At 47.2% G+C, this 26,024-nt stretch overlaps 1 long non-coding RNA gene across 1 annotated transcript; it reads left to right on the top strand.

The window, feature by feature from the left end:
• Window positions 1-8: 8 nt before the first annotated feature.
• LOC119469583 lies at window positions 9-26,024 on the top strand. The gene is made up of 3 exons (XR_005198419.1): window positions 9-177; window positions 24,710-24,833; window positions 25,753-26,024. It is a non-coding gene; the product is annotated as an uncharacterized LOC119469583 (long non-coding RNA).

Genomic DNA, 26,024 nt, shown 5'->3' with positions numbered 1-26,024 from the left:
TCTCTCTCTCTCTCTCCCCTTCCCCCAACTTGGTGTTTCTTCCAGCTCAGCCTCCTTCTCATTCCATCTCTACGTGCCCAGAGCTTCAAATACAACCCTCCCCTCACAGTCAGACGGGCACAAAACTTCAACCAGCCGTTTCTCTGCTTGGAAGCGGTGAGAATGTAATCTGGACGGGTAATTACAAACATGTCTTTGTGAGTGTGTGTGTGTGTGTGTGTGTGTGTGTGTGTGTGTGTTTAATCATCATGTTCACTTTGCTTTTCTGGAGATTTGTTTTATTTTATCAGTCCGTTAGATGGATCTTCTTTCGGTTTTCCTCTCTCCTCTCTTTGTCTCTCTCTGGCTACCAGGGGGTGTGCATTGCTCTGTCTGTGTCTCCCTGTAGTTTTCCGTGAAATTTCAAATCTTGCTTCTACAAGCAGACATTTTGGGAAGATTATTCATGGAAAAGGGTGCAAAAGGGCGACTCGTAACTGGGGCTTGGGCAATGATTTTCATTTCAAGGATAAACATGTTCTCCGTTCTCCGGGAAAGTGGGTGAAATGTGAATCCTTCTGAGTTTCCTATGTCGTTCATAAGCTGGTTTGGAAGAGATAAAAAAATCTTCATTCTATGAACACTGGAACACCAAAACCCTCCCCTCTTTCTCAGAAGTATCATTGTCTGTGGCTTAATTACAGTGTCACCTCTCATTTTTCTGTGTGCAACATTTCCTTAATGTGACCTCTGGTAGAAAGAAGCACATTAATTCCCGCTGCTATGGATTACATTTTTTCTCTGATCAATTTTATAGTTAAGTGAGTGACTGCACATGAGACATGATGTGCGTACATGTTTTTGTTATTTCGTGTGTGTGCATGTGTGTGTGTGGGGGACCCTGGAGAGCGTGTGAGTCTGATGGGTCACTTGAGGTGGGAGGAGTTGAGATGTTTCAGTCCCATAACTCAATTATTCAATAGTTTCTTCTCTCTCCCTCTACTTTTTTTTCCCTTGACATTATTTGCTTGAAAATTTCTCAGCGATCTGGTGCTTATCAGAGAGTATGTTAAAGATGACTGAATTAAAAACAGTCTTTCTTTGGTGTAAAGTCCATTGCTTAACTTCCTTCTCTCAGTTCAGAGTTGGTCTGCAGGTATGACCAGTGCATTTTTCTTGACATAGAAAAACTACCTGTTTCCCCACCCAGCACAGAACTTCCTTTCTCCCACTCTGTTCTTTTCTTAGAAGAGAAAGGCTTCTGTGAGGGGCAATTGCTGTGCTTCTGGTGTCTGGGAGAGGGTCCTGGGGTCTGGAGAGCAGAACCAAGGTTTCTGCAACCTCTGCTAAGGTACCTTTAGGGTACATCAAGAGCTGTATTTGCAGGCTGAAGACTTCTTCACTTTGATTTCTTGTCCTGTGAGGATGGGGATAGGAACTGGAATGGGGAGAATCTGATCTGCTGATCCCATATAGCAGGGAATCTAGCATCCAGCCAGTGGCTCAGGTGGCTGATTTTCATGGCTTCTGTCCTTGAAGAAAAGGTGAGGGGCAAACACCAAGTCCTCTTAGGCTGGGCCTTTTGCGGGGAGTGGAGAGAAGCTTCAGGGTAGTCACATGAGCCAAAGAGGCTTGCCTTCACTTATTGCTATCACCTTGGTTGTCTTTGACCTGTCCAAAAAGTCCCTTTAGACTGCAGATAGAGCCCTTCTTCTCCTCTCCCTCCCCTTTTTAGACCAACCCTTGAATGTTTTGCTCAAAAGAAATCAGTCCAGAAGCTCAGAAACTTCTGTTTCTCCACAGAATCTGCTAACATCTTAGCCACTGACAGCAGCTGCAGATTTAGCAGCATTTGATTAATTTTCTGGCCAGATGATCATTGAGAAAAGAAAGAAGGGTGGGGGAGGAAAGCAACAGCTTTTAGCCTGCCAGCATGGACAGAGCAGAGACTACTGGAGACAGAATGGGCCTGGGGCACAGCCTGACTCTGCTACTCAGTAAGGGTATGGCTTCAAACAAGTTAAGTTCCTAGAGCCTCAGTTTTACCATCTGTTAAATGGGCACTTTAGTCCCTACCTGCTCCTTTCTGAAGTTCTTTCCAGCTACTCTCTGCTTTTCACCGCCAAGTCACTCACCCTATTCAGACCTCCACCATCGCCTGTATAGCACATTATTGTGTATGTGTTGTCTTCTTCACTGACTTGAAAGCTCTTTGAGGTCAACAGCTATTTCTTGTTCACTGTTATGTCATTGGGACCTGGAGTGTAGCTTTATGCATAGTAGATATTTGATGAACAATGTCTGGATTGATCACAATAAGGGTTAAATAGTAGATGTGAAGTGCCTCACACATAGTAGGCACTCAATAAGTGTGGGTTTTCTTTTATTTCTCCTACACTCTTTTACATCCAAATTGCTCTCCAGCTTCTTCCTCCTCCTCCTCTCCTTCTCCTTCATCTTCTCCTCCTCCTCCTCCTCCTCTTTTTCCTTCTTCTTCTTCCTCTACTTCTTCTTCTTTGAGATGGCGTCTCCCTCTGTTGCCCAGGCTGGAGTGCAATGGTGTGATCTTGGCTCACTGCAACCTCTGCCTCCTGGGTTCAAGTGATTCTCCTGTCTCAGCCTCCCAAGTAACTGAAATTACAGGTGCCTGCCACCGTGCCTGGCTAATTTTTTGTATTTTTAGTAGAGACAGGGTTTCACCATGTTGGCCAGGCTGATCTTGAAGTCCTGACCTCAGGTACAAAGTCCTGACCTCAGTCTTGACCTCAGTCAGCCCGCCTTGGACTCCCAAACTGCTGGGATTAAAGGCGTGAGCCACAGCACCTGGCCTCCAGATTCTTCTTCCATGTGGTTCATGTACCAGCCCCCCTCCCCTCCCCAATCTAGTTCTTCTCCTTAGGTCCCTTCTGCTGACCGGGTGAGGCTTCCTGGGAAGAGCTGGCTTGGTGCAAGCCCCGTTAGGTGGTTGGGGCGCACCAGGCACACTTAGTACTTAGTAGCTGCTAAATGGATACTCTTAGGGGAGCAGCTTTGTGTGCCTGCAGTTGGTTACTTGGGAAGGGCTTAGAGGAAATTGGCTGAAATGCCACAGGCCTTTTTTGAGTTGCTCCTTTGATGTAGTGAAAATAACATGGGATTTGGGCGCAGCAGACCTGGCCTTGAAGCACAAGGCTGCCATTTCCTCACATTTGTCCTTGGCCAGTCATTTAACCTCTCTGGAAATTTGTCTCTTCATCTTTCTAGGAGGACCATGGATGTGAGCATTATGGTATGGTTGTCAGCATAATACATTAATAGCAATGAGAACAGCTAACATTTGTTGGGCATGTGCTGTGTGCCAGGCACAGACCTAAGCTGAATCCCACAATGATCCTTTGAGGTAGGTGCCATCATTATTCTCATTTTACGGATGAGGAAACTGAGTCACATAATGGTTTAAGTATCTGGCATAAGGTTGCTCAGACAGTAAGTGGCAGAACTGGGAGTCTAGTCCAGCAGCCTGGCTTGAGAGCCTCTGCCTTAACTGCTGTGTCTTCACTCAAGATATGAGCTTTCTGAGTAAGAGTATTGCACCAAGACTATTTACTTCTCATTCACAGATTTAGCAAACATTCGTGGAGAACTCCTAGGAGCCAGGCCTTTTCATGCAGATTCTCACACGTAACTCCCCAACAATCCTGCAAATGCATATTTATAACTTTTCCTATAGGGAGAGTAAACAGAGGCTCAGAGAGGTCATCTATCAAGTGCAAGGTCATATTTCAAGTAAATGTAACAGGGGATATTTGAACACTTTGCACTGCTTCAAGTGTTACTCACTACAAGGCCAAAGTTTATTCATTCAAAGAACTGGGCACCTGCTGTCTGTGAGATACCATGCTAATTCCTGCTGACGGTGAGCTGACAGACATAGTCCCTGCCTCCAAGAACCTACAGACAAGCAAGAGGAGTAGACAGGTGAAGAATGTCCACATCGAGGTAAAGAAAGAAAGGCAAAGGCTTCTGTGGGGCCGTGGGGCAGGGAGACCAAACTCAACCTTAGGGGCCGAGGGACATCTTCCCTGAGGACAGGATATTTAAACTGAGGTGTAGGAATGAGAAAGAGGTACCTAGGCCAAGCTGGGGGTGGGTGGAGGGTGGAAGGGAAGCTGAGAAGAGGAACATTTCAGGCTGGGAGAGTAGTTTGTGCAAAGGTTCAGAAGTATGAGAAAGATGGTTGGTCAGTTTCAGAGGGAAAAATACGAAGCATGGCTGATCCTAAGACAATGATAGCAAATGTTTTAGGCCAAGAACTTGGAGACCATGGAGGGGAGGCTGGAGGATAAACAACAGTCGCAGAAGCTGGTGGGATTTGGAAGGTGAGAACCAGCTCTGCAGGGTGGGAGACAGTAAGGCAATTGCTACTGAGCTGTTGGACCAGCACAGTGGCAATGGGATGGGGAAAAGTGAAGGTAATTAGGGGCATTTGGGAAGAAATTGATGACTATTAATGTCTGTTTACTGAGATGGGCAACTCCGAGGCCAGAGCAGGCTGGGGTGGGTGTGTGGGTGGCGAGGGTGCGTGGGGATGGTGGCACAGGGAGGCAGGGAAAGCCAAGAATTCTGCTTGGGCCGTGTATTTAGTTTTGCTACATTCTATTACCTCTTCACTCCCAGCTCCCAGCCTATGTCTTCTTGGCATGTGACTTCACTAATTAGCAATGTAAAGAAGTCATGCAATTATATTCTAGTCCCACTGGACTGTAAGCCTCATGAAGGCAGAGATTTGGGCTGTTCGCATTGTATTTCCAACACTTGGAACAGAGCCTAGGACACAGTAGGTGTTCGATAAAAATGAGTATCTTTCCTGATGTAAAATTTCAAATGCATGTCTTCTCTGTGTCAGGCCCTGTGCTGAGATATAAGAGATGCAGATGGGATTAAAATATCATAATCAGGAAGACTGACAAGTACACAGCTGATCCAGGCCACTCCAACCAGCCTGGGAGAGGGGTGGGTATCTGGTATTCCCCACTGCACATGCCCACAGTCCCTGTTTTCATCCTCTCGTGGCACTTCCATGCTTTGGAATTGCTGTTTGGTGTCTGAACTTGTCTGGTGCACCAGTTCTCACAGCTGTTGGTTCCCACAGATAAGCAAGCCTGCTCTGCTCTCTGGGACCGCAGAGCTGGTACATAGTAGGTCTGCAGTGCTTATTTGATGAATAAATGAACAAAATAAGACATGGGCTGAGGAAGTCTAGGTCAGGAAGCATGCATTTATGTCTTGCAGTGTCTCCAAAGGCTTTGGGGACAAGCTGACCCTCAAAGCCCAGGGGAAAAGATCACAAATGGGGAAGGAACAGAGGAGGGCCTTCCAAGCAGGCGGTCACACATGCAAGTGCAAAGAGGTGTGAAGCCACACGAGGGACCTCAGGAAGCTGGTGTGACTGACGGGTGGACAGGAAGGCTGGGACCCAATCCAGAGAGACTGCTGTGCCTGGGGTTAGGGACCATCCACTGGCATTGCTGTCCTGGGGCCCTCGTCCTGCCAGGAGCAAAGTGGGAAGAGAACGGGCTGTGCCTCAGATGGACCTCGGTTTGAATCTTGGCTCTCTGCCACTTATGCGTGGTGATCTTAGGCAGCGACGTAACCCCTCTGAGCCTCAGCTTCCTCACTTGTAAATAGAGATCTAGTTTGTTCTTCTTGTAGGTCCTTTGCACTTTCGCCTCCCCTGCAGGAATGCTTTTCTCCCCAGCACATCATTCAGCTTCAGTGTCGCCTCTGGGACGGCAGTGCTGGTCACTCTGGATGACACTGGGCTGCTTTGTTTTCATGATCGCAGCCTCCCATTCTCTCGTTTATCATCTCAAATCTCTCCCGGTCCACCCACCTCCCCCAAGTCATCAGACTATATGTATCTTGTTCATTGCAGTATCCCCAGTGCCTAGAAAGTGCCTGGAACAGCATAGGTGCTCAGGGAATGTTTTTTGAATGTATGAATAAGGTTAGGTTGTTGGGATTAAACAAGGGAAATCCTATTTAAGTATTTAGGAGATGGAAGGAGCAGGTCTCTGGAAGGCCCTGAACGTTGGTGGGTGAGTGTGGCTCGGGGAAATGAGGGTGCCCTGAATTGATGGCGGGAGGATGGGGTGTGTGCAGGAGTGAGGTGGAGTGAGGGTAAGACTTGGGGAGGTGGCACAGGCCTGGTGCCACCCTTGCTGCTTCCCTAGGGCCTGCTCTTCCTCTTGGGCCACAGAGCTGCTCAGCCCCATGCTGGAGCACCTGCTGCAGAGAGGCCCAGCTGGGGCTGTCAGCCCCAGGGCTGGGAGGGAAGGCGATGTAGAGAAATGGCAGGTTTTACTTCTTGTATCTGGGAGCTGCCCAAGAAGCCTCAGGGAGCCCCAGGGTCTGATGCCAAAGGAGGTGATGGGCAGGGTGGGGCTGGCCAAGCTTGGAAAGGGGTGTGTTGAAGGGTAGTGGTTAGTTCTGAGTCTGGTGAGAACAGAAAGCAGAAACCCTGGGTATAGCCATGTCCAGAACAAGAATTCCCACAGAGAAGCCACTTTCCCACTCAGGACGGGACTGTCACCCCCAAGAGAGTCCTGAGCCACCGAGCACGCTAGCCTTCCACCCCACCACCCCCAGGCTGGTGTGGAAATTCCCCCAAAACTAAAATTCGACAAAGAAAATTCTGATAGTAAATTAATCATAAAGTTACAGAGTAGAAAAAATAAAAATGTGCACATAAAGATGCAGAGGGTTAGCAAGAAGAAGAATGTGAGAGGGCTGGGCTCAGAGGCTCATGCCTGTTAACCCAGCACTTTGGGAGGCTGAGGTGGGTGGATCACGAGGTCAAGAGATCAAGACCATCCTGGCCAACATGGTGAAACCCCTTCTCTACTAAAAATACAAAAATTAGCTGGGCTTGGTGGTGCGCATCTGCAATTCCAGTCACTTGGGAGGCTGAGGCAGGAGAATCGCTTGAACCTGGGAGGCGGAGATTGCAGTGAGCCGAGATTGCACCACTGCACTCCAGCCTGGCAACAGAGTGAGACTCCATCTCAAAAACAAAAAAATACAAAAATTAGCCAGGCGTGGTGGCACACACCTGTAACCCTAGCTACTCGGGAGGCTGAGGCAGGGGAATCGCTTGAACCTGGATGGCAGAGGTTGCAGTGAGCCAAGATCACGCCACTGCACTCCAGCCTGGGTGACAGAGTGAGGCTGTGTCTCAGAAAAAAAAAAAAAAGAAATAAATGGACTTAAAGATATATAAAAAAAAATCAAAAGAAAAAAACCAAAAAAAAAAAAAAAAAAAAAAAAAAAAAAAAAAAAAAAAAAGATTGTGAGAGGCCAGGGACAGGAAGCAGGGCCATTTCTAGCGACTTTTAAGGGAACAACCATCCAATGGCAGATGGAGACAGTGACATGTATGCAAACTACTTGGGCGAGTAAGGTTGGGAGGGGACACAGAACGGTCCTGCATGGGCTGCTGACCAGGCTCAGCCCCCTCACCATCCCACTCTCCTGCTCTTCCTCCCTCCAGCCACATCAGCCTCCCTCTGTCCCTGGATCCTGGTCCCATGCCCACTCAGGGCCTTGGCATCACAGTTTCTCTGCCTGGACCACTCCCCTCCTGGCACCCAGTTCATGCCCTTTTTCCCACAGGTGTCTGCTCCGAGAGGCCCAGTTGACCACCCAATAAAGTCTGACCCATTCCCCATCATTGCAAACTATTCATCTGCTGATATTTCCTCCTTCCCCCTTGGTAGCAGCCCTCACCTCCTGTAGGTTTTTATTTTCTTATTTATAGGGCAAGGATGGGGCATGACTATGTTACTGTTTCCCTGCCTCATACATGGTGTCTGGCACACAGTAAATATGTGTGGCCCAATGTGGCAAATACCTGTGGACTGAATGGGAAAACCCCTGGGTCAGCAGGCTGAGAAGTGGAAGCAAAGCAGGAAGAGGAGGGAGGAAAGGGAATGACCTGGTTGGAATATCCCGGGAGAGCTGGCCTGCATCTCTGCACAGGGAGGGCAATGGGGTCTTCGAGAGAAGGCAATGGATGGCGTCAGAGGTCCCTGGGCAGAGTGGAACCTGGAGAGGTGACAAGGAGAGAAAAGGAGGGGGCTTCTTTCCGTGTGGATTTCAGCAGATCAAGAAGGGGGTGTCTCCAGGATTGGTGGGGACAGGGCTGGATGCCATGCAGGCTGCAGAGTGACCCCGGGGGTCAGGGTCCAGTCTGATGCTGGCCAGCATTGTGGCCTCACGTGACAACAGTCCGAGGTCTTACTGGCCCTGTCTGGAAAATGGGGGCAGAATCACCTGCCTCGAGGTGCTGTTCTGATAATTAAATAAAATAATGTAGAGAAAGTACTTCCAGTGCCTACTTTATAGTAAGCCCTAAATAAATATTAGCTACATGGTGAGCTCCTACTGGGTGTTATGTGCTTTGAATAAAATACCAAAAGAAAGAAAGAAAGAAACAGACGTGTCCCTGCTCAGAGGCAGTCACTGTCAAGTGGAGAGAGATCTGCAAGCAGAGCTCAATATAATGTGGGCAACAGAATGGGGAGGGGCAGAGGGAAGCGTTCTAGGGGTCACACCCCGTAGTGGACAGGGAACACCACCTGGGTATTCAGGAAGGGCTTCCAGGAGCTAGGACAGCTGCTCTGGGGCTTGAAGGATAAGTGGAAGACTTATCCACAGAAGGCCAGGGAAAGGTTTTCTAGGCAAAGGGAATAGCCGACCCAACCTATATGGGGCATAAAATAGTTATTCAACAAAAGTTTGTTGGTTCTGAGTGCAGTGGCAAATATCTATAATCCCAGAGCTTTGGGAGGTCGAGGCAGGAGGATTGCTCAGGGCCAGAAAAATTGGATACTAGCCTGGAAAACATAGTGAGACCCCCATCTCTACAAAAAAATACAGATGTGAGCCACATGTGGCTCACGTCTGTAGTCCCAGCTACTGGGGAGGCTGAGGTGGAAGGATCACTTGAGCCCAGGAGTTGGAGGCTGCAGTGAACTATAAGCATGCCACCGCACTTGAGCCTGGGTGACAAGAGATGTTTTAAGAGATGAGTAAGACCTCATATCTTAAAACACTTTTTTTTTTTTTTTTTTTTTTTTTTTGAGATGGAGTTTCACTCATGTTACCCAGGCTGGAGTGCAATGGCACGATCTCGGCTCACCGCAACCTCCGCCTCCTGGGTTCAGGCAATTCTCCTGCCTCAGCCTCCTGAGTAGCTGGGATTACAGGCATGTGCCACCATGCCCAGCTAATGTTTTGTATTTTTAGTAGAGACGGGGTTTCACCTTGTTGACCAGGATGGTCTCGATCTCTTGACCTCGTGATCCACCCGCCTCAGCCTCCCAAAGTGCTGGGATTATAGGCGTGAGCCACCGCGCCCGGCTTAAAACACTTTTTTTAAAAAAATTAAGCCCCATAAGTTTGTTGAGCCCCTAACATCAGTGAAAGGGACTGGCATACTCCTGCCTCTGGGAACATTAGAACATAAGTTCCCAGGAGGCAGCCTCTATGTAATTGACTACATGATTGATTGATTGTTTAATTGTAATCGTGGTAAGTGCATGGTGTATTTGTGGGAGCTACAGGTAATTCTGTTTCTCCGAAGTGCTAGGAGGGAACTGGCAGAGATCAGCAGGAAAGGGAGGCGGGGCCTGTTCAGGGTTGCCTTGAATTCAGCTTAGTGCCTACTATGTGCTAAACTCTGTACAGTGAATACAAAGATAAACATAACTAAGTCACTGGCAGGAACCAATGACTGAATGCAGCGTGATCAAGGATGTCCATGGGGTGGGTGACAGGGACAAGGCAGGGAGGGCTTCATGGAGGAGGTGACCTTTCTCCTTCCCCCAGTTGAATCGCAGTTCAACAGCCTGCTGTCCTGCCTTTTAAGGAACAGGGCTTCTCTACCCTGCAAGGCTTAAAGAATCATTAGTCACCTCCAAGGCTGGCTCAATAGCAAAGTGTTCTGAGCTTGGTGGAGTTTCTTTTCATGCGTCTGATGCAAGTGAAGGGGGTGTTGGCATTATATTGAGAATAGAGCCAAAGAGCAATAGGTGAGAGACCAGTAGGCTGCTCCTAGGTCCAAGGGCTCAAGAAATACTGGCTCTGCCCCACTCTCCCGAACTTGGGACAGGTTATTCTACCTCTCTCTGACTTCTTGCTTATCTGTAAAATGGGTGTGTTGGTGGAGTCACAGGGCTGTTTTAATCACAGGGATCGAATGGGGCTTTCTCCTGGTAACCAACCTACCTTCCTTCCTTCCTTCCTTCTTTTCTTCCTTTCTTTCTTTTTTTCTTTCTTTCGATGAAATCTTGCTCTGTCGCCCAGGCTGGAGTGCAGTGCTGCGTTCTCCGCTCACTGGAACCTCCGCCTCCTGGGTTCAAGCGATTCTCCTGTCTCAGCCTCCCGAGTCACTGAGACTACAGGTGCGTGTCACTACACCTGACTGATTTTTGTATTTTTACTAGAGATGGGGTTTCACCATATTGGTCAGGCTGGTCTTGAACTCCTGCCTGACCTCAGGTGATCCATTCACCTCGGCCTCCCAAAGTGCTGGGATTACAGGCATGAGCCACTGCACCCGGCTCCTGGTAAAGTTTCATAATGAGTGCTTTGTCATGCGCCGCCAGTGCACCACCAATTCCATAAACATGGCTGAGCTGGCTCCTTACAGAGGAGGTCAAAATCACCAAGGATTCTGAGCATCTCTAAGATGTGGCCCAGCACATGTCCTGAAAACAGGTCTGATTAGAAGCAGACTGTAATGGGTAGACAAGGACCCTGTCTCCCGGCTCCTGATGGGTTTCGTAGAATGTCAAGTTCCTCTTTTCCTAAAATAGCTCCCTCTTCAACAACCTACGGTGCCTGAGTCCCTCTGTTGGTATCAGTTAGGCTAGCTGGTATGTTTGTGAGTAGTCTCATCTGAGCCAAGTAACCTGCTATGTGCTAACACGCCAACCCACTCCACAGCCTGCTTGGAATTCAGAATGCACCGCCATGTGGAGGGACGTGGGGGGGCTTCCACAGGCACCCAGGAGTGGATCCCTGGCCCCCAGACTGGGCTAGGTTTGCTGGCCTAGTTAGCTTCCCGCAGACCCTTCCCAGGGTCCTCACCTCCTGTGCGGCAAATGCTGTTTTATCGTCTTTCCTGAGAAGCCTCAAGTTCTGAACGACAGGGTCCGTGTCTCTTGTGGCTGTCATTGTGCTCTTTGCATCTCACACAGGGTTTGGCACAGAACGGGGCCTGAATGCACACAACTCGTTGGTGAATGTGGGATGGGGGTTGGTTAGAGAGAAGAGGAGGGAAATTGATAATCACAGCATATTCTCCTCCATAGCAGGAGACCCCTGTTGACCGCCCGGTTACCATGACACTTAGGGACCATGGCTGTGTGCTTGGTATGCTTCACGTCATAGGAACTCATTTAACCTTTTTTTTTTTTTGAGACGGAGTTTTGGCCTTATTGCTCAGGCTGGAGTGCAATGGTACGATCTCACATCATCGCAACGTCTGCCTCCCGGGTTCAAGCGATTCTCCTGCCTCAGTCTCCCAAGTAGCTGGGATTACAGATGCACCACCACACCCAGATAATTTTGTAGTTTTAGTAGAGATGGGGTTTAGCCATGTTGGACAGGCTGGCCTCAAACTCCTGACCTCAAGTGATCCACTCACCTTAGCCTCTCAAAGTATTGGGATTACAGGCGTGAGCCATAGTGCCTGGCCCTTCAGTTAACCTTTATAGCAAGTCCTCAAGGGAAATTCTGTCATGTCTCTCATTTTACAGATGGGGAACCTGAGGCACAGAGAGGGTAAGCAATTTGCCCAAGGTCACACAGCTAATATGTGATAGCATCAAGATTCTAGGCCCTGAGGCTCTTGCACTATAGAGACTCCTATTAATAGATTACCTACTCTGTGCCGGGTATTTTCTCCTTTAATGCTGTAAAAACCTTAGGAAAACTGAAGCTCGGGGTTGACCCTGCCAAGCCAAACAGCCAGCAAATGGCAGAGCTGTAATTTGCACACAGCTTTGCCTGTTGGCAAAGTCGTGCCCAGTACACAATCAGGGCCCCAGAGTGGGGAGAGACTCTGCAGGTTAGGTGCCTCCCCTACTTCCACTGACTCAGAGTGGCAAGTGGGTGTCTGCTGAGCCCTGGACCTCTTCCCAGCTCCTTGCTGAGCTTCAGGGCTTAGGATGAGGCCTGCCCTTGCTGCTAAGTGGACTCTGTTTACCTGTGGAGACCAAACCGAGTGGGATAGTGGAAAGAACATGGGGTCTGGAGCCAGAAGACTGGGTTAGAGTGACCTCGGGGAGGGTGCCTCCCCTTCACGAAGCCTCGTTTCTTCATCTGGAAAATGGGAAAAATAATGAGTCCTTAGTATAGAATTCATGAGTTTATATCGAGGACCTAAGACTCTGTGGTACATAGAGAATGCTCAAGAAAGGTGTGAGATTGTAGCATTTCCCTGCTTAGAACCTTTGATGACGTCTACACACAGCTTGTGAGATCTGACCTTCAGTCTCATCCATCACCTTCCTCCTCTACTCCCACAGAGTTCTAGCTACATTCCTCTTGTTTCTCTGAACAAGCCAGGCCCTTTTGTGCTATGCATTCTCCCACGAAATCATTTTGTCCTTATACATAGATACATACGTAGATAACCTGCAGAAGGGCATCATTGAGGTGAAGTCATACCCGCTAGTCCTTTTTCAGCCTTTCTTTTTTTTCTCTTTTGCTTGTCTCTTTCCTCTTCATGTATCTCTCCCTCTTCCGTCTCTTCCTACCCACGTTAACAACCAGTATGCTTCTACATGTCCAAGCAGTCATAAACAAAACAGATACGCAGATCATCTTCACACATAAACACACCTGCACATATCCAGACGCACACTCACACACAGAGAGTCGGGTCATTCTTTTACAGAATGGGATTATATGAGGGATGCTGTCTGTATCTTGCTTTACTCATTCAAACACCACCACCTGTGGGAATTCCTCCAAGTCAGCCTCTGTAGCTCTGATTCATTCTTTTAATGGCAGCATCATTTTTCAAAGTGAGGATCTACTATAATTTCTTCATCTGGTCTTCTATTGATGGACATTCACTTCATTTCCTTTTTTTCCCCCCTCTGCTATAAACAGTGCTGCAATAAACTTCCTTGCACATACGTCCTTCTAACTGGAGATTTTATTTTGATGGAATAGATTCCCAGGAGGGGGATTGCTCAATTGAAGAGCCTTTTTTTTTTTTTTTTTTTTTTTTTTTTTTGGGTCTATATGTGCAGATTTGTTACCCATGTGTATTCCATAATGCTGATTGGGGTACGATTGATCCCATCACCCAAGTTCTTTTTATTTTTTTTTTTTTTTTTTTTTTTTTTTTTTTTTTTTTTTTATTTTTTTTTTTTTTTTTTTTTTTTTTTTTTTTTTCAATTTTAGTCAACGTTGCCAGATTGCTTTCCAAAAGTGCCGTAACACTTTGCATTTTCTCTGGCAATTCATGAGCTCTTGCCTACTGTTTACCAGCATCCATTCCAGCAACAGGTGTTAGCATTATTTTTAATTTTTGCCTGTCTAATAGGGGCAAAATGAAATCTCAGTTAATGTCCTATACAGTAGGAGTTTGTGCATCTTGCTGCATGTTTGTCGCTATGTCTTGCCTATTTTTATCCTTTGCCTAACTCCAGTTCTCCTTGTTTTGTTTCTTACCAGTTTGTAACAGCTCTTTGCATATATAGATATTAACATTTTGTTTGACATCTGTGTTGCAAATAGTTTTATGCCGAAATCTTTTGTTTTTATATCAATGTTGTGAATATCTGTTGCCACAAAAGTAATTTTTATGTAGTAAAATATGTCTTTCTTTAAAAATACGACTCTCTTGATGTTTTTGAAAATGCCCTGAGTTCACCCTTGTCATTCTGTACATTTTCTTCCAAGATATTTATTATTTTAATTTTGGAGGCTGTTAACTCTTTAATCCATCTGGGGTTTATTTATGTGTTTGATTGTAAGAGGAAGTTTCAACTTTCTTACAAAAGCTAGCTGGTTGTGTTGGCATGATTAATAAAACAGTTGCTCCTTCTCCAGCAGAACTGAAATACCATCTCTGCCACATATTAAATTCTCATGAATACTTTGATCTAGTTCTGAGCTGTCTGTTCTGTTCCACTGATCTATGTATTGCCTCCTCACCAGCCCCATTCAGATTTGATTATAGGGGCCTTAATATGTTCTGATCTCTAATAAGCCAAGTTCTTCCCCCATATTCTTCTTTTTTGCAGGATCTGGCTGTTCCTGGCTCTGTATTCTTCTACATGAATTTTGAGCTGGTTTCATTCAATGGTGTCTTACACCACCCCTGAGTCCCCAGTGCCTGAGGTGGGGCCAGACATTCAGCAGGGGAGCAGGAGATGGTTGCTGAATGTTGTTGATGCTCTTATACCTTCATAGTGCCTCCTATCCCCCGGCCCCCAGGACTATAGGATATTAAATAGTATTCGAACGAAAGTTAACATGAAAGTGTATACAGAGCAGACAAATCTAACTGAATGGAGGAAGCTTCAGAGGCCTTTAAGGCAAAGAGAGAAGTTATTCCTGTATTCAACACCTATTTACTGAGCACCTACCATATGCTAGATTTCATTCCTATATTCAACACCTATTTATTGAGCATCTACTGTATGCCAGATTTTATTCCAGGATCTGGAGGCATAGCAGAAGCCAAGGGAGACAAAAGTTCCATTTCAAGGTGTGATAATGGTATTAAGTTATTTTTTGGCAAGATAATGATATTGTGGTTATGTTTAAAATAAAGAGTCCTCAGCCAAGTGTGGTAGCTTATGCCTGTAATCTCAGCAGTTTGGTAGGTCAAGGCAGGAGGATTGCCTGAGCCCAGGAGTTCAAGATCAGCCTGGGCAATACAGTGAGACCCCATCACTACAAAAATTACAAATAAACAAAGAAAGATATTACCTGGGCACAGCAGCATGGACCTGTGATCCCAGCTACTTGGGAGGCTGAGGCAGGAGGATCTTTTGATTTCCAGGAGTTTGAGGCTGCAGTGAGCTGTGATCATTCCACTGAACTCCAGCCTCGGCAGCAGAGTGAGACCCTGTCTCTAAAGTTTAAAAAAATATAAAGAGCCTTTATCTTTTAGCGATACTTCCTGAAATATTTACAGTTCAAATTATGTAAAGTCTGTAATTTGTTTCTAAATAACCTAAAGTTGGGGGAAATGGATGAATATATAGACGAAACACAATTGACCACAAATTAACAATGGTGGAAGCTCAGCAATGGGTAAATAGGGATTTATTAAACAGGCGAGTATCCCTTAAACAAAATGCTTGGGGCCAGAAGTGCTTCGAATTCAGATTTTTTTGAATTTTGGAAGATTTACATATCATAATGAGGTATCTTGGGGATGGGATCCAACTCAAAACACGAAATTTATGTTTCATATATACCTTATAGCCTGAAGGTGATTTTATGCAATATTTTAAATAATTTTGTGCATGAAACGAAGTTCCTGAATGATGAGGTCAAGTGTGGAATTTTCCACTTGTGGTCCTGTTGGTGCTCAAAAAGTTTTGGATTTGGGAGCAGTCTGGATTTCCGATTTTCAGATCAAGACTGCTCAACATGCACGGTTTTCTCTACTTTTGTCTGTATTTGAAATAGTCCACAATAAGAAAGTTTTAAAAATGCATACAGAGCTTATTATGTTCCGGGCATTCTTCTCATTGCCTTACGTCCATTCATTTGTCAAACCTTCAAAACAGCCCTAGGAGGTGGGTATTGTCATCCCGGCCTTACAGATGAGAAGAGCGAGACCCCGTGAGATCCAGTCACCTGCCCAGGGTTGGTCTTAGTGAGTGAGTGGCAGAGCTCCCTGGCTCCACAGGTTTCCTCTCAAACACCACGTCCTACCGTCTTTCCCATCTCCTACTTACTCCAGCGAGCCTTCGAAGGGACCACTCTGTGAGATGGGATTCTTCCATAGAGTAGGAAGGGCTATGAAAGATACAAAACAAGATTATGGGAGAGAGAGAAAGGCTGGTAGTGGGAGAAGTTGAGGCTGAGAGTGAAGAGGTGGTGTCCTTTTTGGGTGAGGTGATCAGAGGAGGCCCCTTCAAGGAGCTGAGACCTGTATGGACATCTGGGAGAGATGTTCAGACAGAGAGGCTGGCCAGAGCTGTCTCTGAGCTAGAACCAGAAAGAAGGATCATAGTGGACCAGGATGAACCCTGTTTCAGCACAGCGGCAGGCCCCAGGCCTCACTGCAAGCTGTTATAAGGTGTTTTTAGGTTCAAAAAAGTGGACTGAGACATCTCAGTAAGATCATAATGATTTATTGGATTTATAAGCTCTATGATCATTTAAATACATTTACCTACATTCATGGTGCTAAATTCATCTATAACAGAGGAGTAATTTAATTCTGAAGCCAAATTAACTGCTCTTTGCCTTCTCGCAAAGTCACCCGCTCTTGATTTTTTTTTTGCATAACTTAATTCAATTTTTCTGCTCTTGCTACATTTTCTCCAGCTCCCACACATTTTTTTGGGAGGTGGTTATAACGTTATTATCTTATTATTAGTCACTAACCAGGAGTAATTCACTTTTCCAGTTGATCTATGCTGCTTATAAAATGCCATGTCAACTGGAAGCACAGTCTGGTTAGTGAGTTCTGAGAGCTGGGGTAGACAGATGACCGTGTGTGTGACAGGCCAGGCCCAGGCGATGATGCCCTCTGATGAGCTGAATTTACCTGTGGTCAAACAGCTCAGGGGTTGGAAGAGCGTCCACAAGCCAGATTCTCAAGGGTAGGGCAGAGGTACCTGGTTGTATCCAACTCATGTTGTATGCTGAATATTTTACACGGTTCTGCTGGTTTGCATTTGTCCTAAATAAATTTCTGACAATGTCAAGTTCAATGGAATCTCTAGATAAAATGCCCCTGAGCACCCTGTTTCCCTTGAAAAGATGGCTGGCTACACATGCACATTTGTAGTGTAACCTTCACAAAAATCGCTTATTTGGGTAAAGCGGAAGAGTGCACGTGGAGACCCGTAGATCCTTCTGCCACTGTGACTTAAGCCTGGGGAGCATTAATTGTGGATGACGGGTTTGGGGAATAGGTAATTGCTTGGTTCACTTTATGGTCAAATCACCCCTGAAGCTGTGTATTGGGAGAACAGGATGAGGATGGAACATTAGGTGAAAGAAAAGGATATATAAACTATAAACTGAAACTTATTCTTTGGGTAAGAGCAAGCCAAATTTATTCTTGAATGGGTGTTCCTGGCCTTTGCTTTCCTGCTGTCAACTAACAGGTTTTTCTGATTCTTGACTAGTTTTTTGGAAGGATTTGGGATACAGAATCAAGAAGAAAGGACGAGAAAGAAATGGACAAGAAGTCCTCTATTTTGGGCTCAGGATAAGTTTTTCAAAGTGTTGGAGAAAAGGGTGTTGGGAGAACCATAGGGGTGACGAGGGAGGCAAGTGGGAATAGAAATGTTAAGAGATATCACTACAGATCGTCCTGTAGAGTAATCCGGTGGGCTTTGCATGTGGCTTTGGCCAATCATTGGCCCTTCTGGGTCTCCCCATCTCCCCATCTCTCAGAACTTGGACACCAGGAAGCCAAAGGGCCTTTCTAGTGCTCACATTCAGATGCAAATGGCATCCTCAAGCTGTGCTTGGTCCAGGACCCTGGAGAGGTCTGGATTCCTATTGACTCACAATTACTCAGTATTATTTTATCTGGAGTAGGCCGCATCCCTCTTTTGTGCCTTGACTACTCTATTGGCTCAGCAAGGATACTGAAAGAAACATAGTGGACTCACAGCATGATATTCATGAAGTTGGGTTTCCTTCTTTCTTCTTTTGAGACAGACTTGCTTTGTCTCCCACATTGGAATGCAGTGGCAACATCATGGCTCACTGCCTCTCAACCATCTGACCTCAAGCGGATCCTTCTGCCTCAACCTACACACTAGCTGGAACTACAAGCAGATGCCTCCACGCTCGGTTCATTTTAAGTTTTTTTGTAGAGACAGGTTTTTGCCACATTGCCCAGTCTGGTCTCAAACTCCTGGGCTCAGGCGATCCTCCCACTTTGGCCTCCTGAAGTGCTGGGATTACAGGCATGAGCCACCACACTCGGCCCAAAATTCTTTTAATAAAGGAATTCCATGGCGCAGGGCAGACAGCTTCCTTCCATCTCTCATATATAAACCACCTCCTTTTCTTGCCGTCCTTTTCCCCTCACCATTGCCTCCTCCTCTCCTCCTCAGGAGGCTGGATGGGGACACGTTCCGTGAGTGACATCTTACCAGAGGGTGGCCACGAACTTTATCATGTTCTGCAACTGTTAATCACGACTGGAGCTGGCCCTGCTGCTCTCTGGCCTCCTCTCTGTGGAACTGTGCCTCTTCTCTAGGAAGAGTCCTTGAAGCTCTGCTGAGGGCGAAACGTTCTTTCAGCTCATGTCAATCTTGGGATTTTTCCCAGCCTGTTCAGATTCTGGCTTGGAGGTGCTATCTCCTGTTGACTTTTGACATAAACCAAGCCCGCTATTTGCCTCTTCTGGTTTGTGATGTTAACAAGCTTTTGGAACTAGTTCTAGATGATTCCCAACCCCTATCGTATGATGATGGGTGCTGGAACTAGGCTGGCTGGGTTCAAATTTTTGCTGTCACTAACTGGCCATGTGAACACATGTCAGTTACTAAATCTCCTCATGCGTCGGTTTTATAAATATGTCAACGGGGAGTTATCGTAGCGTCTGTGGGTCTTAGTCAGTGATCTCTATAGAACAAACCACCCTAAAACTTAGTAACATCAACAATAAGCCTTGTTTTTTCATTCTTGCGTCTGGAGAGAGGTTGGGGAGGAGGCGGCTGGGGTTTGGTGTTTCTAAGTGGGGCTTGCTAGGCTTGGCCCTGAGCTGTGGATTAAGCACAGGTATTCTCCATTTGTCTTTCATCTTCTTTGGACCACGGGCTACATGTTCTCATGGCAAAGAGGGGAATAAAAGGGCAAGTCCTATTGGCCAAAGCAAGTCAATGGGGCAGAGAAGGGTACGCCCCTAGGGAGAGGTAGAGGGGAGTGGATTTTTGTTGAATAATTATCCCATCACATTATTGTGCTAGTTAAATGATTTAATGACTTTATTTTTTTTAATTTTTAATTTTTATTTTTTTGAGACAATTTCACTCTTGCTACCCAGGCTGGAGTGCAATGGCGCGATCTCAGCTCACCTTAGCCTCCATCTCCAGGGTTCAAGTGATTCCCCTGCCTCAGCCTCCCAAGTAGCTGGGACCACAGGCATGTGCCACCAAGCCCGGACAATTTTGAAATTTTAATAGAGACAGGATTTCTCCATGTTGGTCAGGCTGGTCTTGAACTCCCGACCTCAGGTGATCCGCCCGCCTTGGCCTCCCAAAGTGCTGGAATTACAGGTGTGAGGCACCGCACCTGGCCAGATTTAATGACTTTAAAGCGCTAATAACAGTACCTGGCATAGAGTAAGTGTTCAATAAATAACAAACATTAGTAGCGTTAATATCAGTACTAGTGGTAATATGAACATCAGCATTTTTAGTAGTATATGCATACCTCAGGCACTCTTTTCAAAATACACATTCGCACTAAAGTGTAAATGTCTACTAGTATAACACAGACCTCAAGTGTGTATATTTAACAGCAGCAGTTAAGCCAAAGAGGTGAAAGCATAAGGGTAGATTTTTGAGACTCAGTAAAATCTGTGACAAAGAAAGAAGTTTCTGGAGTAAGTCAAATCTGAATCAAAATGCAAACTCTGACACTTGCTTGCTGAGTAACCACGGGCCAGTTTCTCACCCTCTCAGTGCCTCGTAGGATAGTGTGAATTTGATAAGCTGTTGTAAGGAAACCAAGTCAGAAAGCCTCTGGCCCATAGTGAGGTCGAGAAATACCCATGGGTAAAAAGGTCTGGAGTGGAGGGAGGAGGCAGCAGAAGCCCCTCATAGAAACCCAAACCTTGCCAGCAGGTGGTAAGGTCACCTCTGTCCGTGGGTCTTTCGGGTAGAGATTCACTGAGTACCTACTAGGAGCCAGGCATATGCTGCGGGAACCACAGGTTCAATTCCGCTCAGTGCACTCATTTCCACAGCTCGCTTGCCTCAGAGTAAGTCCGGTGGCACGTTAGTTCCACTGGATCTTAGATATGGTTATCAAAATTAAAATTCAAATGACCACACAAGGATTCTGTGGCAAAGCAAGTTTGAGAACTTGTACTAAACAGCTAAACAGGTTCTATGGCTGAGGGACTTCGAGCCTTGCCTATGCTCCTGGGCCCAAGGTTCTCCCAGAGAGGGATGCGGAAGTCAGGCTTCCAGACTTAAGTGCCCACAGAACCCAAAAAACTGGAACCTGGCTTTGGGAAGCAGTGCTATAATGCCTTAGCATCTCTCTACCCCACCCCTCCTTGCACTGCTGGTTGCAGGCACTCCTTCCTACCTTGCTGGTCCCCACTGCCCCATTCCTGGTCTCCCCCATCCCCCAGGAAGTGCAGTAAGCTTTGCCAAGCTTACATCCTTTGCCCAGTGGCACACTGCCCGCCCCCCCCTCCCCCACACAGAATCAGGGGCTCTGTGCTTGCTATTTTCTGGTTTCTTTCTGTGAGATGTCTTCTTCCTCCCCTGCCTGGCGAATCCTGTTCATCCTCCATGCCTCTGTCCCTTCAGGCAGCCTCCTGCTGTCCTGGTCTGGGATCAAAGTCCCTTTTCAGATCCTCTTGGCCTCCACAGTGTCACTCTCTCATACCTAGTAACTGGCTGGCACCTGTAAGCTTCCTGCTGTCTTCTTCCCCTCCTATTTTGAGTGCCTTGAGGTGGGGGCAGCCGTGTAGCTTATGGTTAAGCTTATATGACTGCAGGGGGCTTTAGATCCTGTGTGACTCTGGGCACCTGCCTGTGCTTCCGTGTCCTGCTCTGTGAAATGGGCAATGAAAATTGTAGCACCTTATAGGATGTTATGTGCAGGGAGAAGCAGCTTTTCCACTTCCTGCTTCCCTTAACGGGGGAGGTGGCAGAATGAAATGGAAGGGGCTCATACCTGGCGCCTGGGTTTGAATGCCACTGTGAGACAATGGGCAAGTGACTTCACCCTCTGAAAGCTCTGCTTCCTTCTCCAAATGATGAAATGCCTCCATTTCTATGTCAAAGTCTATGCCTCCATTTCTATGCCTATTACATGGGGTTGAACTGATAATCTGAGGCTACACATAGGAGCTGACAGAGTAGGTGCTTAATAAATATTTTTAAAGAAATATATAGACTTTCACTCAGTACCACAGACCTAGGGCATGTAACTTGCTGGGCTCCCTGAAAGCCTGAATGAGAAGGCATTTAGAGGACAGGTGAATCTATTGCTTTATTTCACAGATGAGAAACCAAGGCCCATAGAGGGCCAGGACTCACCCAAGGGCACATAGCAAGTAGGATTTAGTAGATCTTAGATAAGAGCCCACGTCTTCCTGCCTTTCAGTCCAGGGAGATTTCAGACCCTCTAGACAAGGCCTCAAGATGTCTTGGCATTGAAGAGCCTGTAGGGATAGTAAACCACAAAAGAGGCCAGGCACAGTGACTTATGCCTGTAATCTCAGCACTTTGGGAGGCTGAGGCAGGAGGATCACTTGAGCCAGGAGCTGGAGACTAGCTTAGGAAACAAAACGAGACCCCCATCTCTACAAAAAAATGAAAAAAACAATTAATGGGGTGTGGTAGTGTGTGCATGTTGTCCTAGCTACCTGAGAGGCTGAGATGGGAGGATCCTCTGAGCCCAGGGATATGAGGCTGTAGTGAGCAATGATCACACCACTGCAATCCAGCCTGGGCAACAGAGCAAGACCTTGTCTCAATCAATTAATCAATCAATAAAACCACACAGATATCAGAAGGACGGGAGTGTAATTATTTCTGACAATGCCTTACACTAACAGGCTTTGGTTTTAAAATGGTCAAATACACTCTTTTTTTCTTTTGAGACAGGGCCTCACTCTGTCACCCAGGCTGAAGTGCAGTGGTGTGATCATAGCTCACTGCAGCCTCAACCTCCCGGGCTCAAGCAGTCCTCCCACCTCAGCCTCCAAAGTAGCTAGGACTACAGGCATGCACCACTGCACCTTGCTAATTAATTTTTATTTTTATAGAGATGGAGGTCTTGCTAATGCTGCCCAGGTTGGTCTCAAACCCCTGGCCTCAGTGATCCTCCTGCCTCGGCCTCGCAAAGTGCTGAAATTAGAGGTGTGAGCCACGAAGCCTGGCCTGATTTCATCAGTGTTCCAGCTGTCTTGAGATCTACAGTCTCCCCTTTGCTCCCAGTTGAGCTTGAGCATGGTGTGAAGGTCACTTGCCTCCAGATGCAAGTGTCAGGCAGGCACCCCCTACCCTGTGGTGGATTGCAGTCCAGTGTAGACACCTCTTTTGGGCTTGGGCCTGCCCCTCTTGGCCAGGTGTAGTGGTGGAGGGAGGTGTAGAGAAGTTGCATCCCCTAGACCCCTCCCTGGATGGGACACAGTGCTCTATGGTTGACCCTACACCAGCTAGAGGTTAAGGGGTCTCCCTTGGGGTCTGAGTCCCAGGATCACCATGCCCCAACCCTTGTGACCTTGGGAAAGCCACCTGCTCCCAGCCCTCAGTTTGCTCATCTGTCAAATGGAAGGGAGGCTGGCATTTCTATCAGCGGTGTTGCGGGGATAGGACAAAAGGAGGTAAAGCTTTTGGGGCACTCAGCAGAGCACATGGTAATCAGTCATCAGTACTGTTTCCTTTAATTGCAACTCCTAAAATCAGGGATCCAAGCGCCCTCAAAGACACTCCCAAGGTCTTTGACCTCAAACTGGGAACGGTTGCGTTACCCCTTTCTCTCATGCTTGAGGCCCAATGGCTCGTCTCCATGCTGGGGCATTCTCTAGGCATCGTGAAGGACACAGCGTTGCTCCCTGGCATTTGCAAAGGTGCCTGGCATGGGTGCCGCATTTCATTGTGTACATGCCCCTTCTTCTACCCAGTCCATACCTACCCCTCACATACCTATAGCACGTTACAGTTTATATGTCACACAGCATCTGCCGGGCTTAGGAGGCAGACCCTTGATTTGCAGAGCACACAGAGGCCTGGAGAGCCATAGGGAGCCCAGGGAGCTGCACGGGCCCCAGGCTTTGCCTCTGAGCGGCCCCACGGGCGCTGGTGCGATTCTGGCTCGGATCCAGTCCCCTCGGGCTCTACCTCCTCGTGCTCCCTCTGTGTCCTGTGGAAGATGAAGTCTTCCTGAACGAGGCTCGGGAACGCTGCCACTGTTCAATGAGCTAATGGTGAAATTGGAAACTCAAGGGCTGGAGGCAGAGAGAGAAAAAAAAAGACTAGCTTTGATTCATGGGCAGGAGGATGAGTGAATGGGGAAGACTCATCCTGCGGTAATCAGAGGAAACGCCTGAGCGTCCTTCGTCCTTCGAGCAAAGTCTCTCCCGGAGAGTGGAAGGTCATGCAAGTGGCAAGCTCGGTGCCCGGCGGCCGAAGCCGGGATGGGGAGGCAAGGGAATGGGCTTGGGGCAGACAGACCTGGGCTCCGATCCCAGTGCCACTGCAGCAGCAACTGTGCCACCCTCGCCTGTGAAGCAGGGTGATGGTGTTTGTTATCTCGGGGGTCCCCTCAGCAGAGTAAGTTAGCTGGTAGAAGCCGGGCACAAAATAGGTGCTCACAAAATAAAAACCCCTGGAAGCTTCTCTAGTAGAGCAGGGTGGAGACAATGTACTGTCTCTTTAGAAGAGGGGTTAAAATCTGTCAGCTGCCTCCCCTGATCCTGAGTGAGGGACTGAGCTATTTCCACAGTCTCGGCTCTGATTTCCGGGGTGGTGGTAGTTAGCTGGAGGCATGCCAAGGTTTCTAGAGGTAATCACTCACATGAGCTCTAGAATGAGCCATGGGGCCCATGAGAGTGAGAGAAAAGGGTAACACAACCGTTCCCAGTTTGAGGTCAAAGACCTTGGGTGTGCCTTTGAGGACCCTTGAATCCCCGATTTTAGGAAGCTATTAAAGCAATTAAAGGAAACAACACTGATGGCTGATTACCATGTGCTTCAAATGCTTTACATCCTTCCATCCTATCCCTGCAACACCGCTGACATAAATACCAGCATTCCTTTCATTTGACAGATGGGCAGACTGAGGCCTGGGAGCAGGTGGCTTTTCCAAGGTCACATGGCTTGGGGCACTCAGATCCCAAGGGAACCCCCTTAACCTCTAGATAATCGCTCTCATGTCCAGCAGGTCACCATAGGCATTCTCACATGGTCTCCGACGAGCTGGGTGTTATGATCGCTGCAGGTGAGGATGCTGAGCTCTGTGGGACAGAGATTTGTGCCGGGTCACACAGCTGGCAGATGACAGCACTTGGCCTCCAGTCTGGAGCTCTTGCCTCCAGCTCCTCAGTGCATTCTCATACTCCATCTTAATTTGGGAGGAAATGGAATCTCCTGGGAGAAGGAAAGGAATGAAATTAGTGTTAGAAGGAGAATGTTATTGTGCCTTGAACAGTTTTAGAATTTCCTCCAGATCCTTCAGACCGGCCACCTCACCTGCACACATACTTTGTGATAGGAAGGCAATTGGCTGCAGCGAGAAAGCCTCTGACTCACCTATTTTTTTGTTTAAACTTCAGAATCCCAAATTAACAGAGGCTTCCTCTGTGTGCTGGGAGGATGCCAGGCAAGCTTCCCAGCCTGGAACTGGAAGATAATAGTAATTAATGGAGCCGGTTTGTGTGAGGAGCCTCAGCCTGTGAGGTAAACAGGAAAAGATTCTGTACTGTTTTATTTTTTTTCTAATAACTGCTCCCCTGTGTGCTCTGCTGAGCTTCGTTTTTCTTGCTGGATAGCTGGTTTCCTCTAGGACACCTCATTCTATAACTTTCCAGTCACTTTGAGTTATTAAAAATAACAATCTCATTTTGGTTAGTAAGACTCAGTCCTGTTCATGTTGAAATGGGAATCTCATATGAAAGTGGGTGCTTCCCTCTGGGGTATGTGTGTGTGCATGTGTGTGTGTGTGAGTGGGCATGTACATATGTGTGTGTGTGCCTGTGCTTGTGTCGGCAGTGTGTGCATCTACCTGTGTGCATGCATGTGTATATGTGTATGTGCATGTGTGTGTGCATGTGCAAGTACATATGTGTATGTGTGCATATACTTGTGTGGGCAGTGTGTGCATGTACACGTGTGCACACATGCATATATGTGTGTGCATGTACATATGTGTATATATGCTTGTGCTCCCTCTGTGGGCAGTGTGTGCTTATGTACATGCATGTGTGAGCAGTGTGTGTGTACATGTGGGCATGCATGTGTATGTGCGTGGGTATGTACATATGTGTATGTGTGCATGTGCTTGTCTGGGCAGTATATGCTTATGTACATGTGTGTGTGAGCAGTGTGTGTGTGTCCACATGTGCATGCATGTGTGTGTGTACATATGTGTATGTGTGCCTGTGCTTGTGTGGGCAGTGTGTGTGTATAAGTGTGCATGCATGTGTATGTGTGTGTGCATGTGTGTGCTTATGCACATGCATGTGTGGGCAGTGTGTGTGTGTTCATGCATGTAAGTGTGTGCATGTGTGCCTGTGTGCACGCATGCATATGTGGTTCTTGGGATCTTGGAAGATGCAGCTCTGGCTCAGATTCTCCCTTTTTATCCTAATTCTCTCAGGCAAGTGGAATAGCTCTGGCTCCCAGAGCCCCTGATCTTGATGGTGGGGTGGATCTCAGCTTAAGTCCATACCACCTACTGTGATGTCCACCTAAGCCACAGGAAGCCTGTGAGTCCTTGCCACACCAGGCATCGGGCACCCTCCTCTCTGCCCTGCCATCTCCACTGTTGCTTTCTCCATGCACCATGGGGTTGTGAGAACTTGGTGGCGCAGGGCGCATTGCAGGCTTCATGGCTGGGAGTGGCTGGAGATATCTCCTGGTGTCTGACCT

This window comes from Cebus imitator, unplaced genomic scaffold, assembly GCF_001604975.1.
Source record: "Cebus imitator isolate Cc_AM_T3 unplaced genomic scaffold, Cebus_imitator-1.0 Scaffold722, whole genome shotgun sequence".
Lineage (NCBI taxonomy): Eukaryota > Metazoa > Chordata > Mammalia > Primates > Cebidae > Cebus > Cebus imitator.
This window is presented reverse-complemented; position numbering and strand designations above follow the sequence as displayed.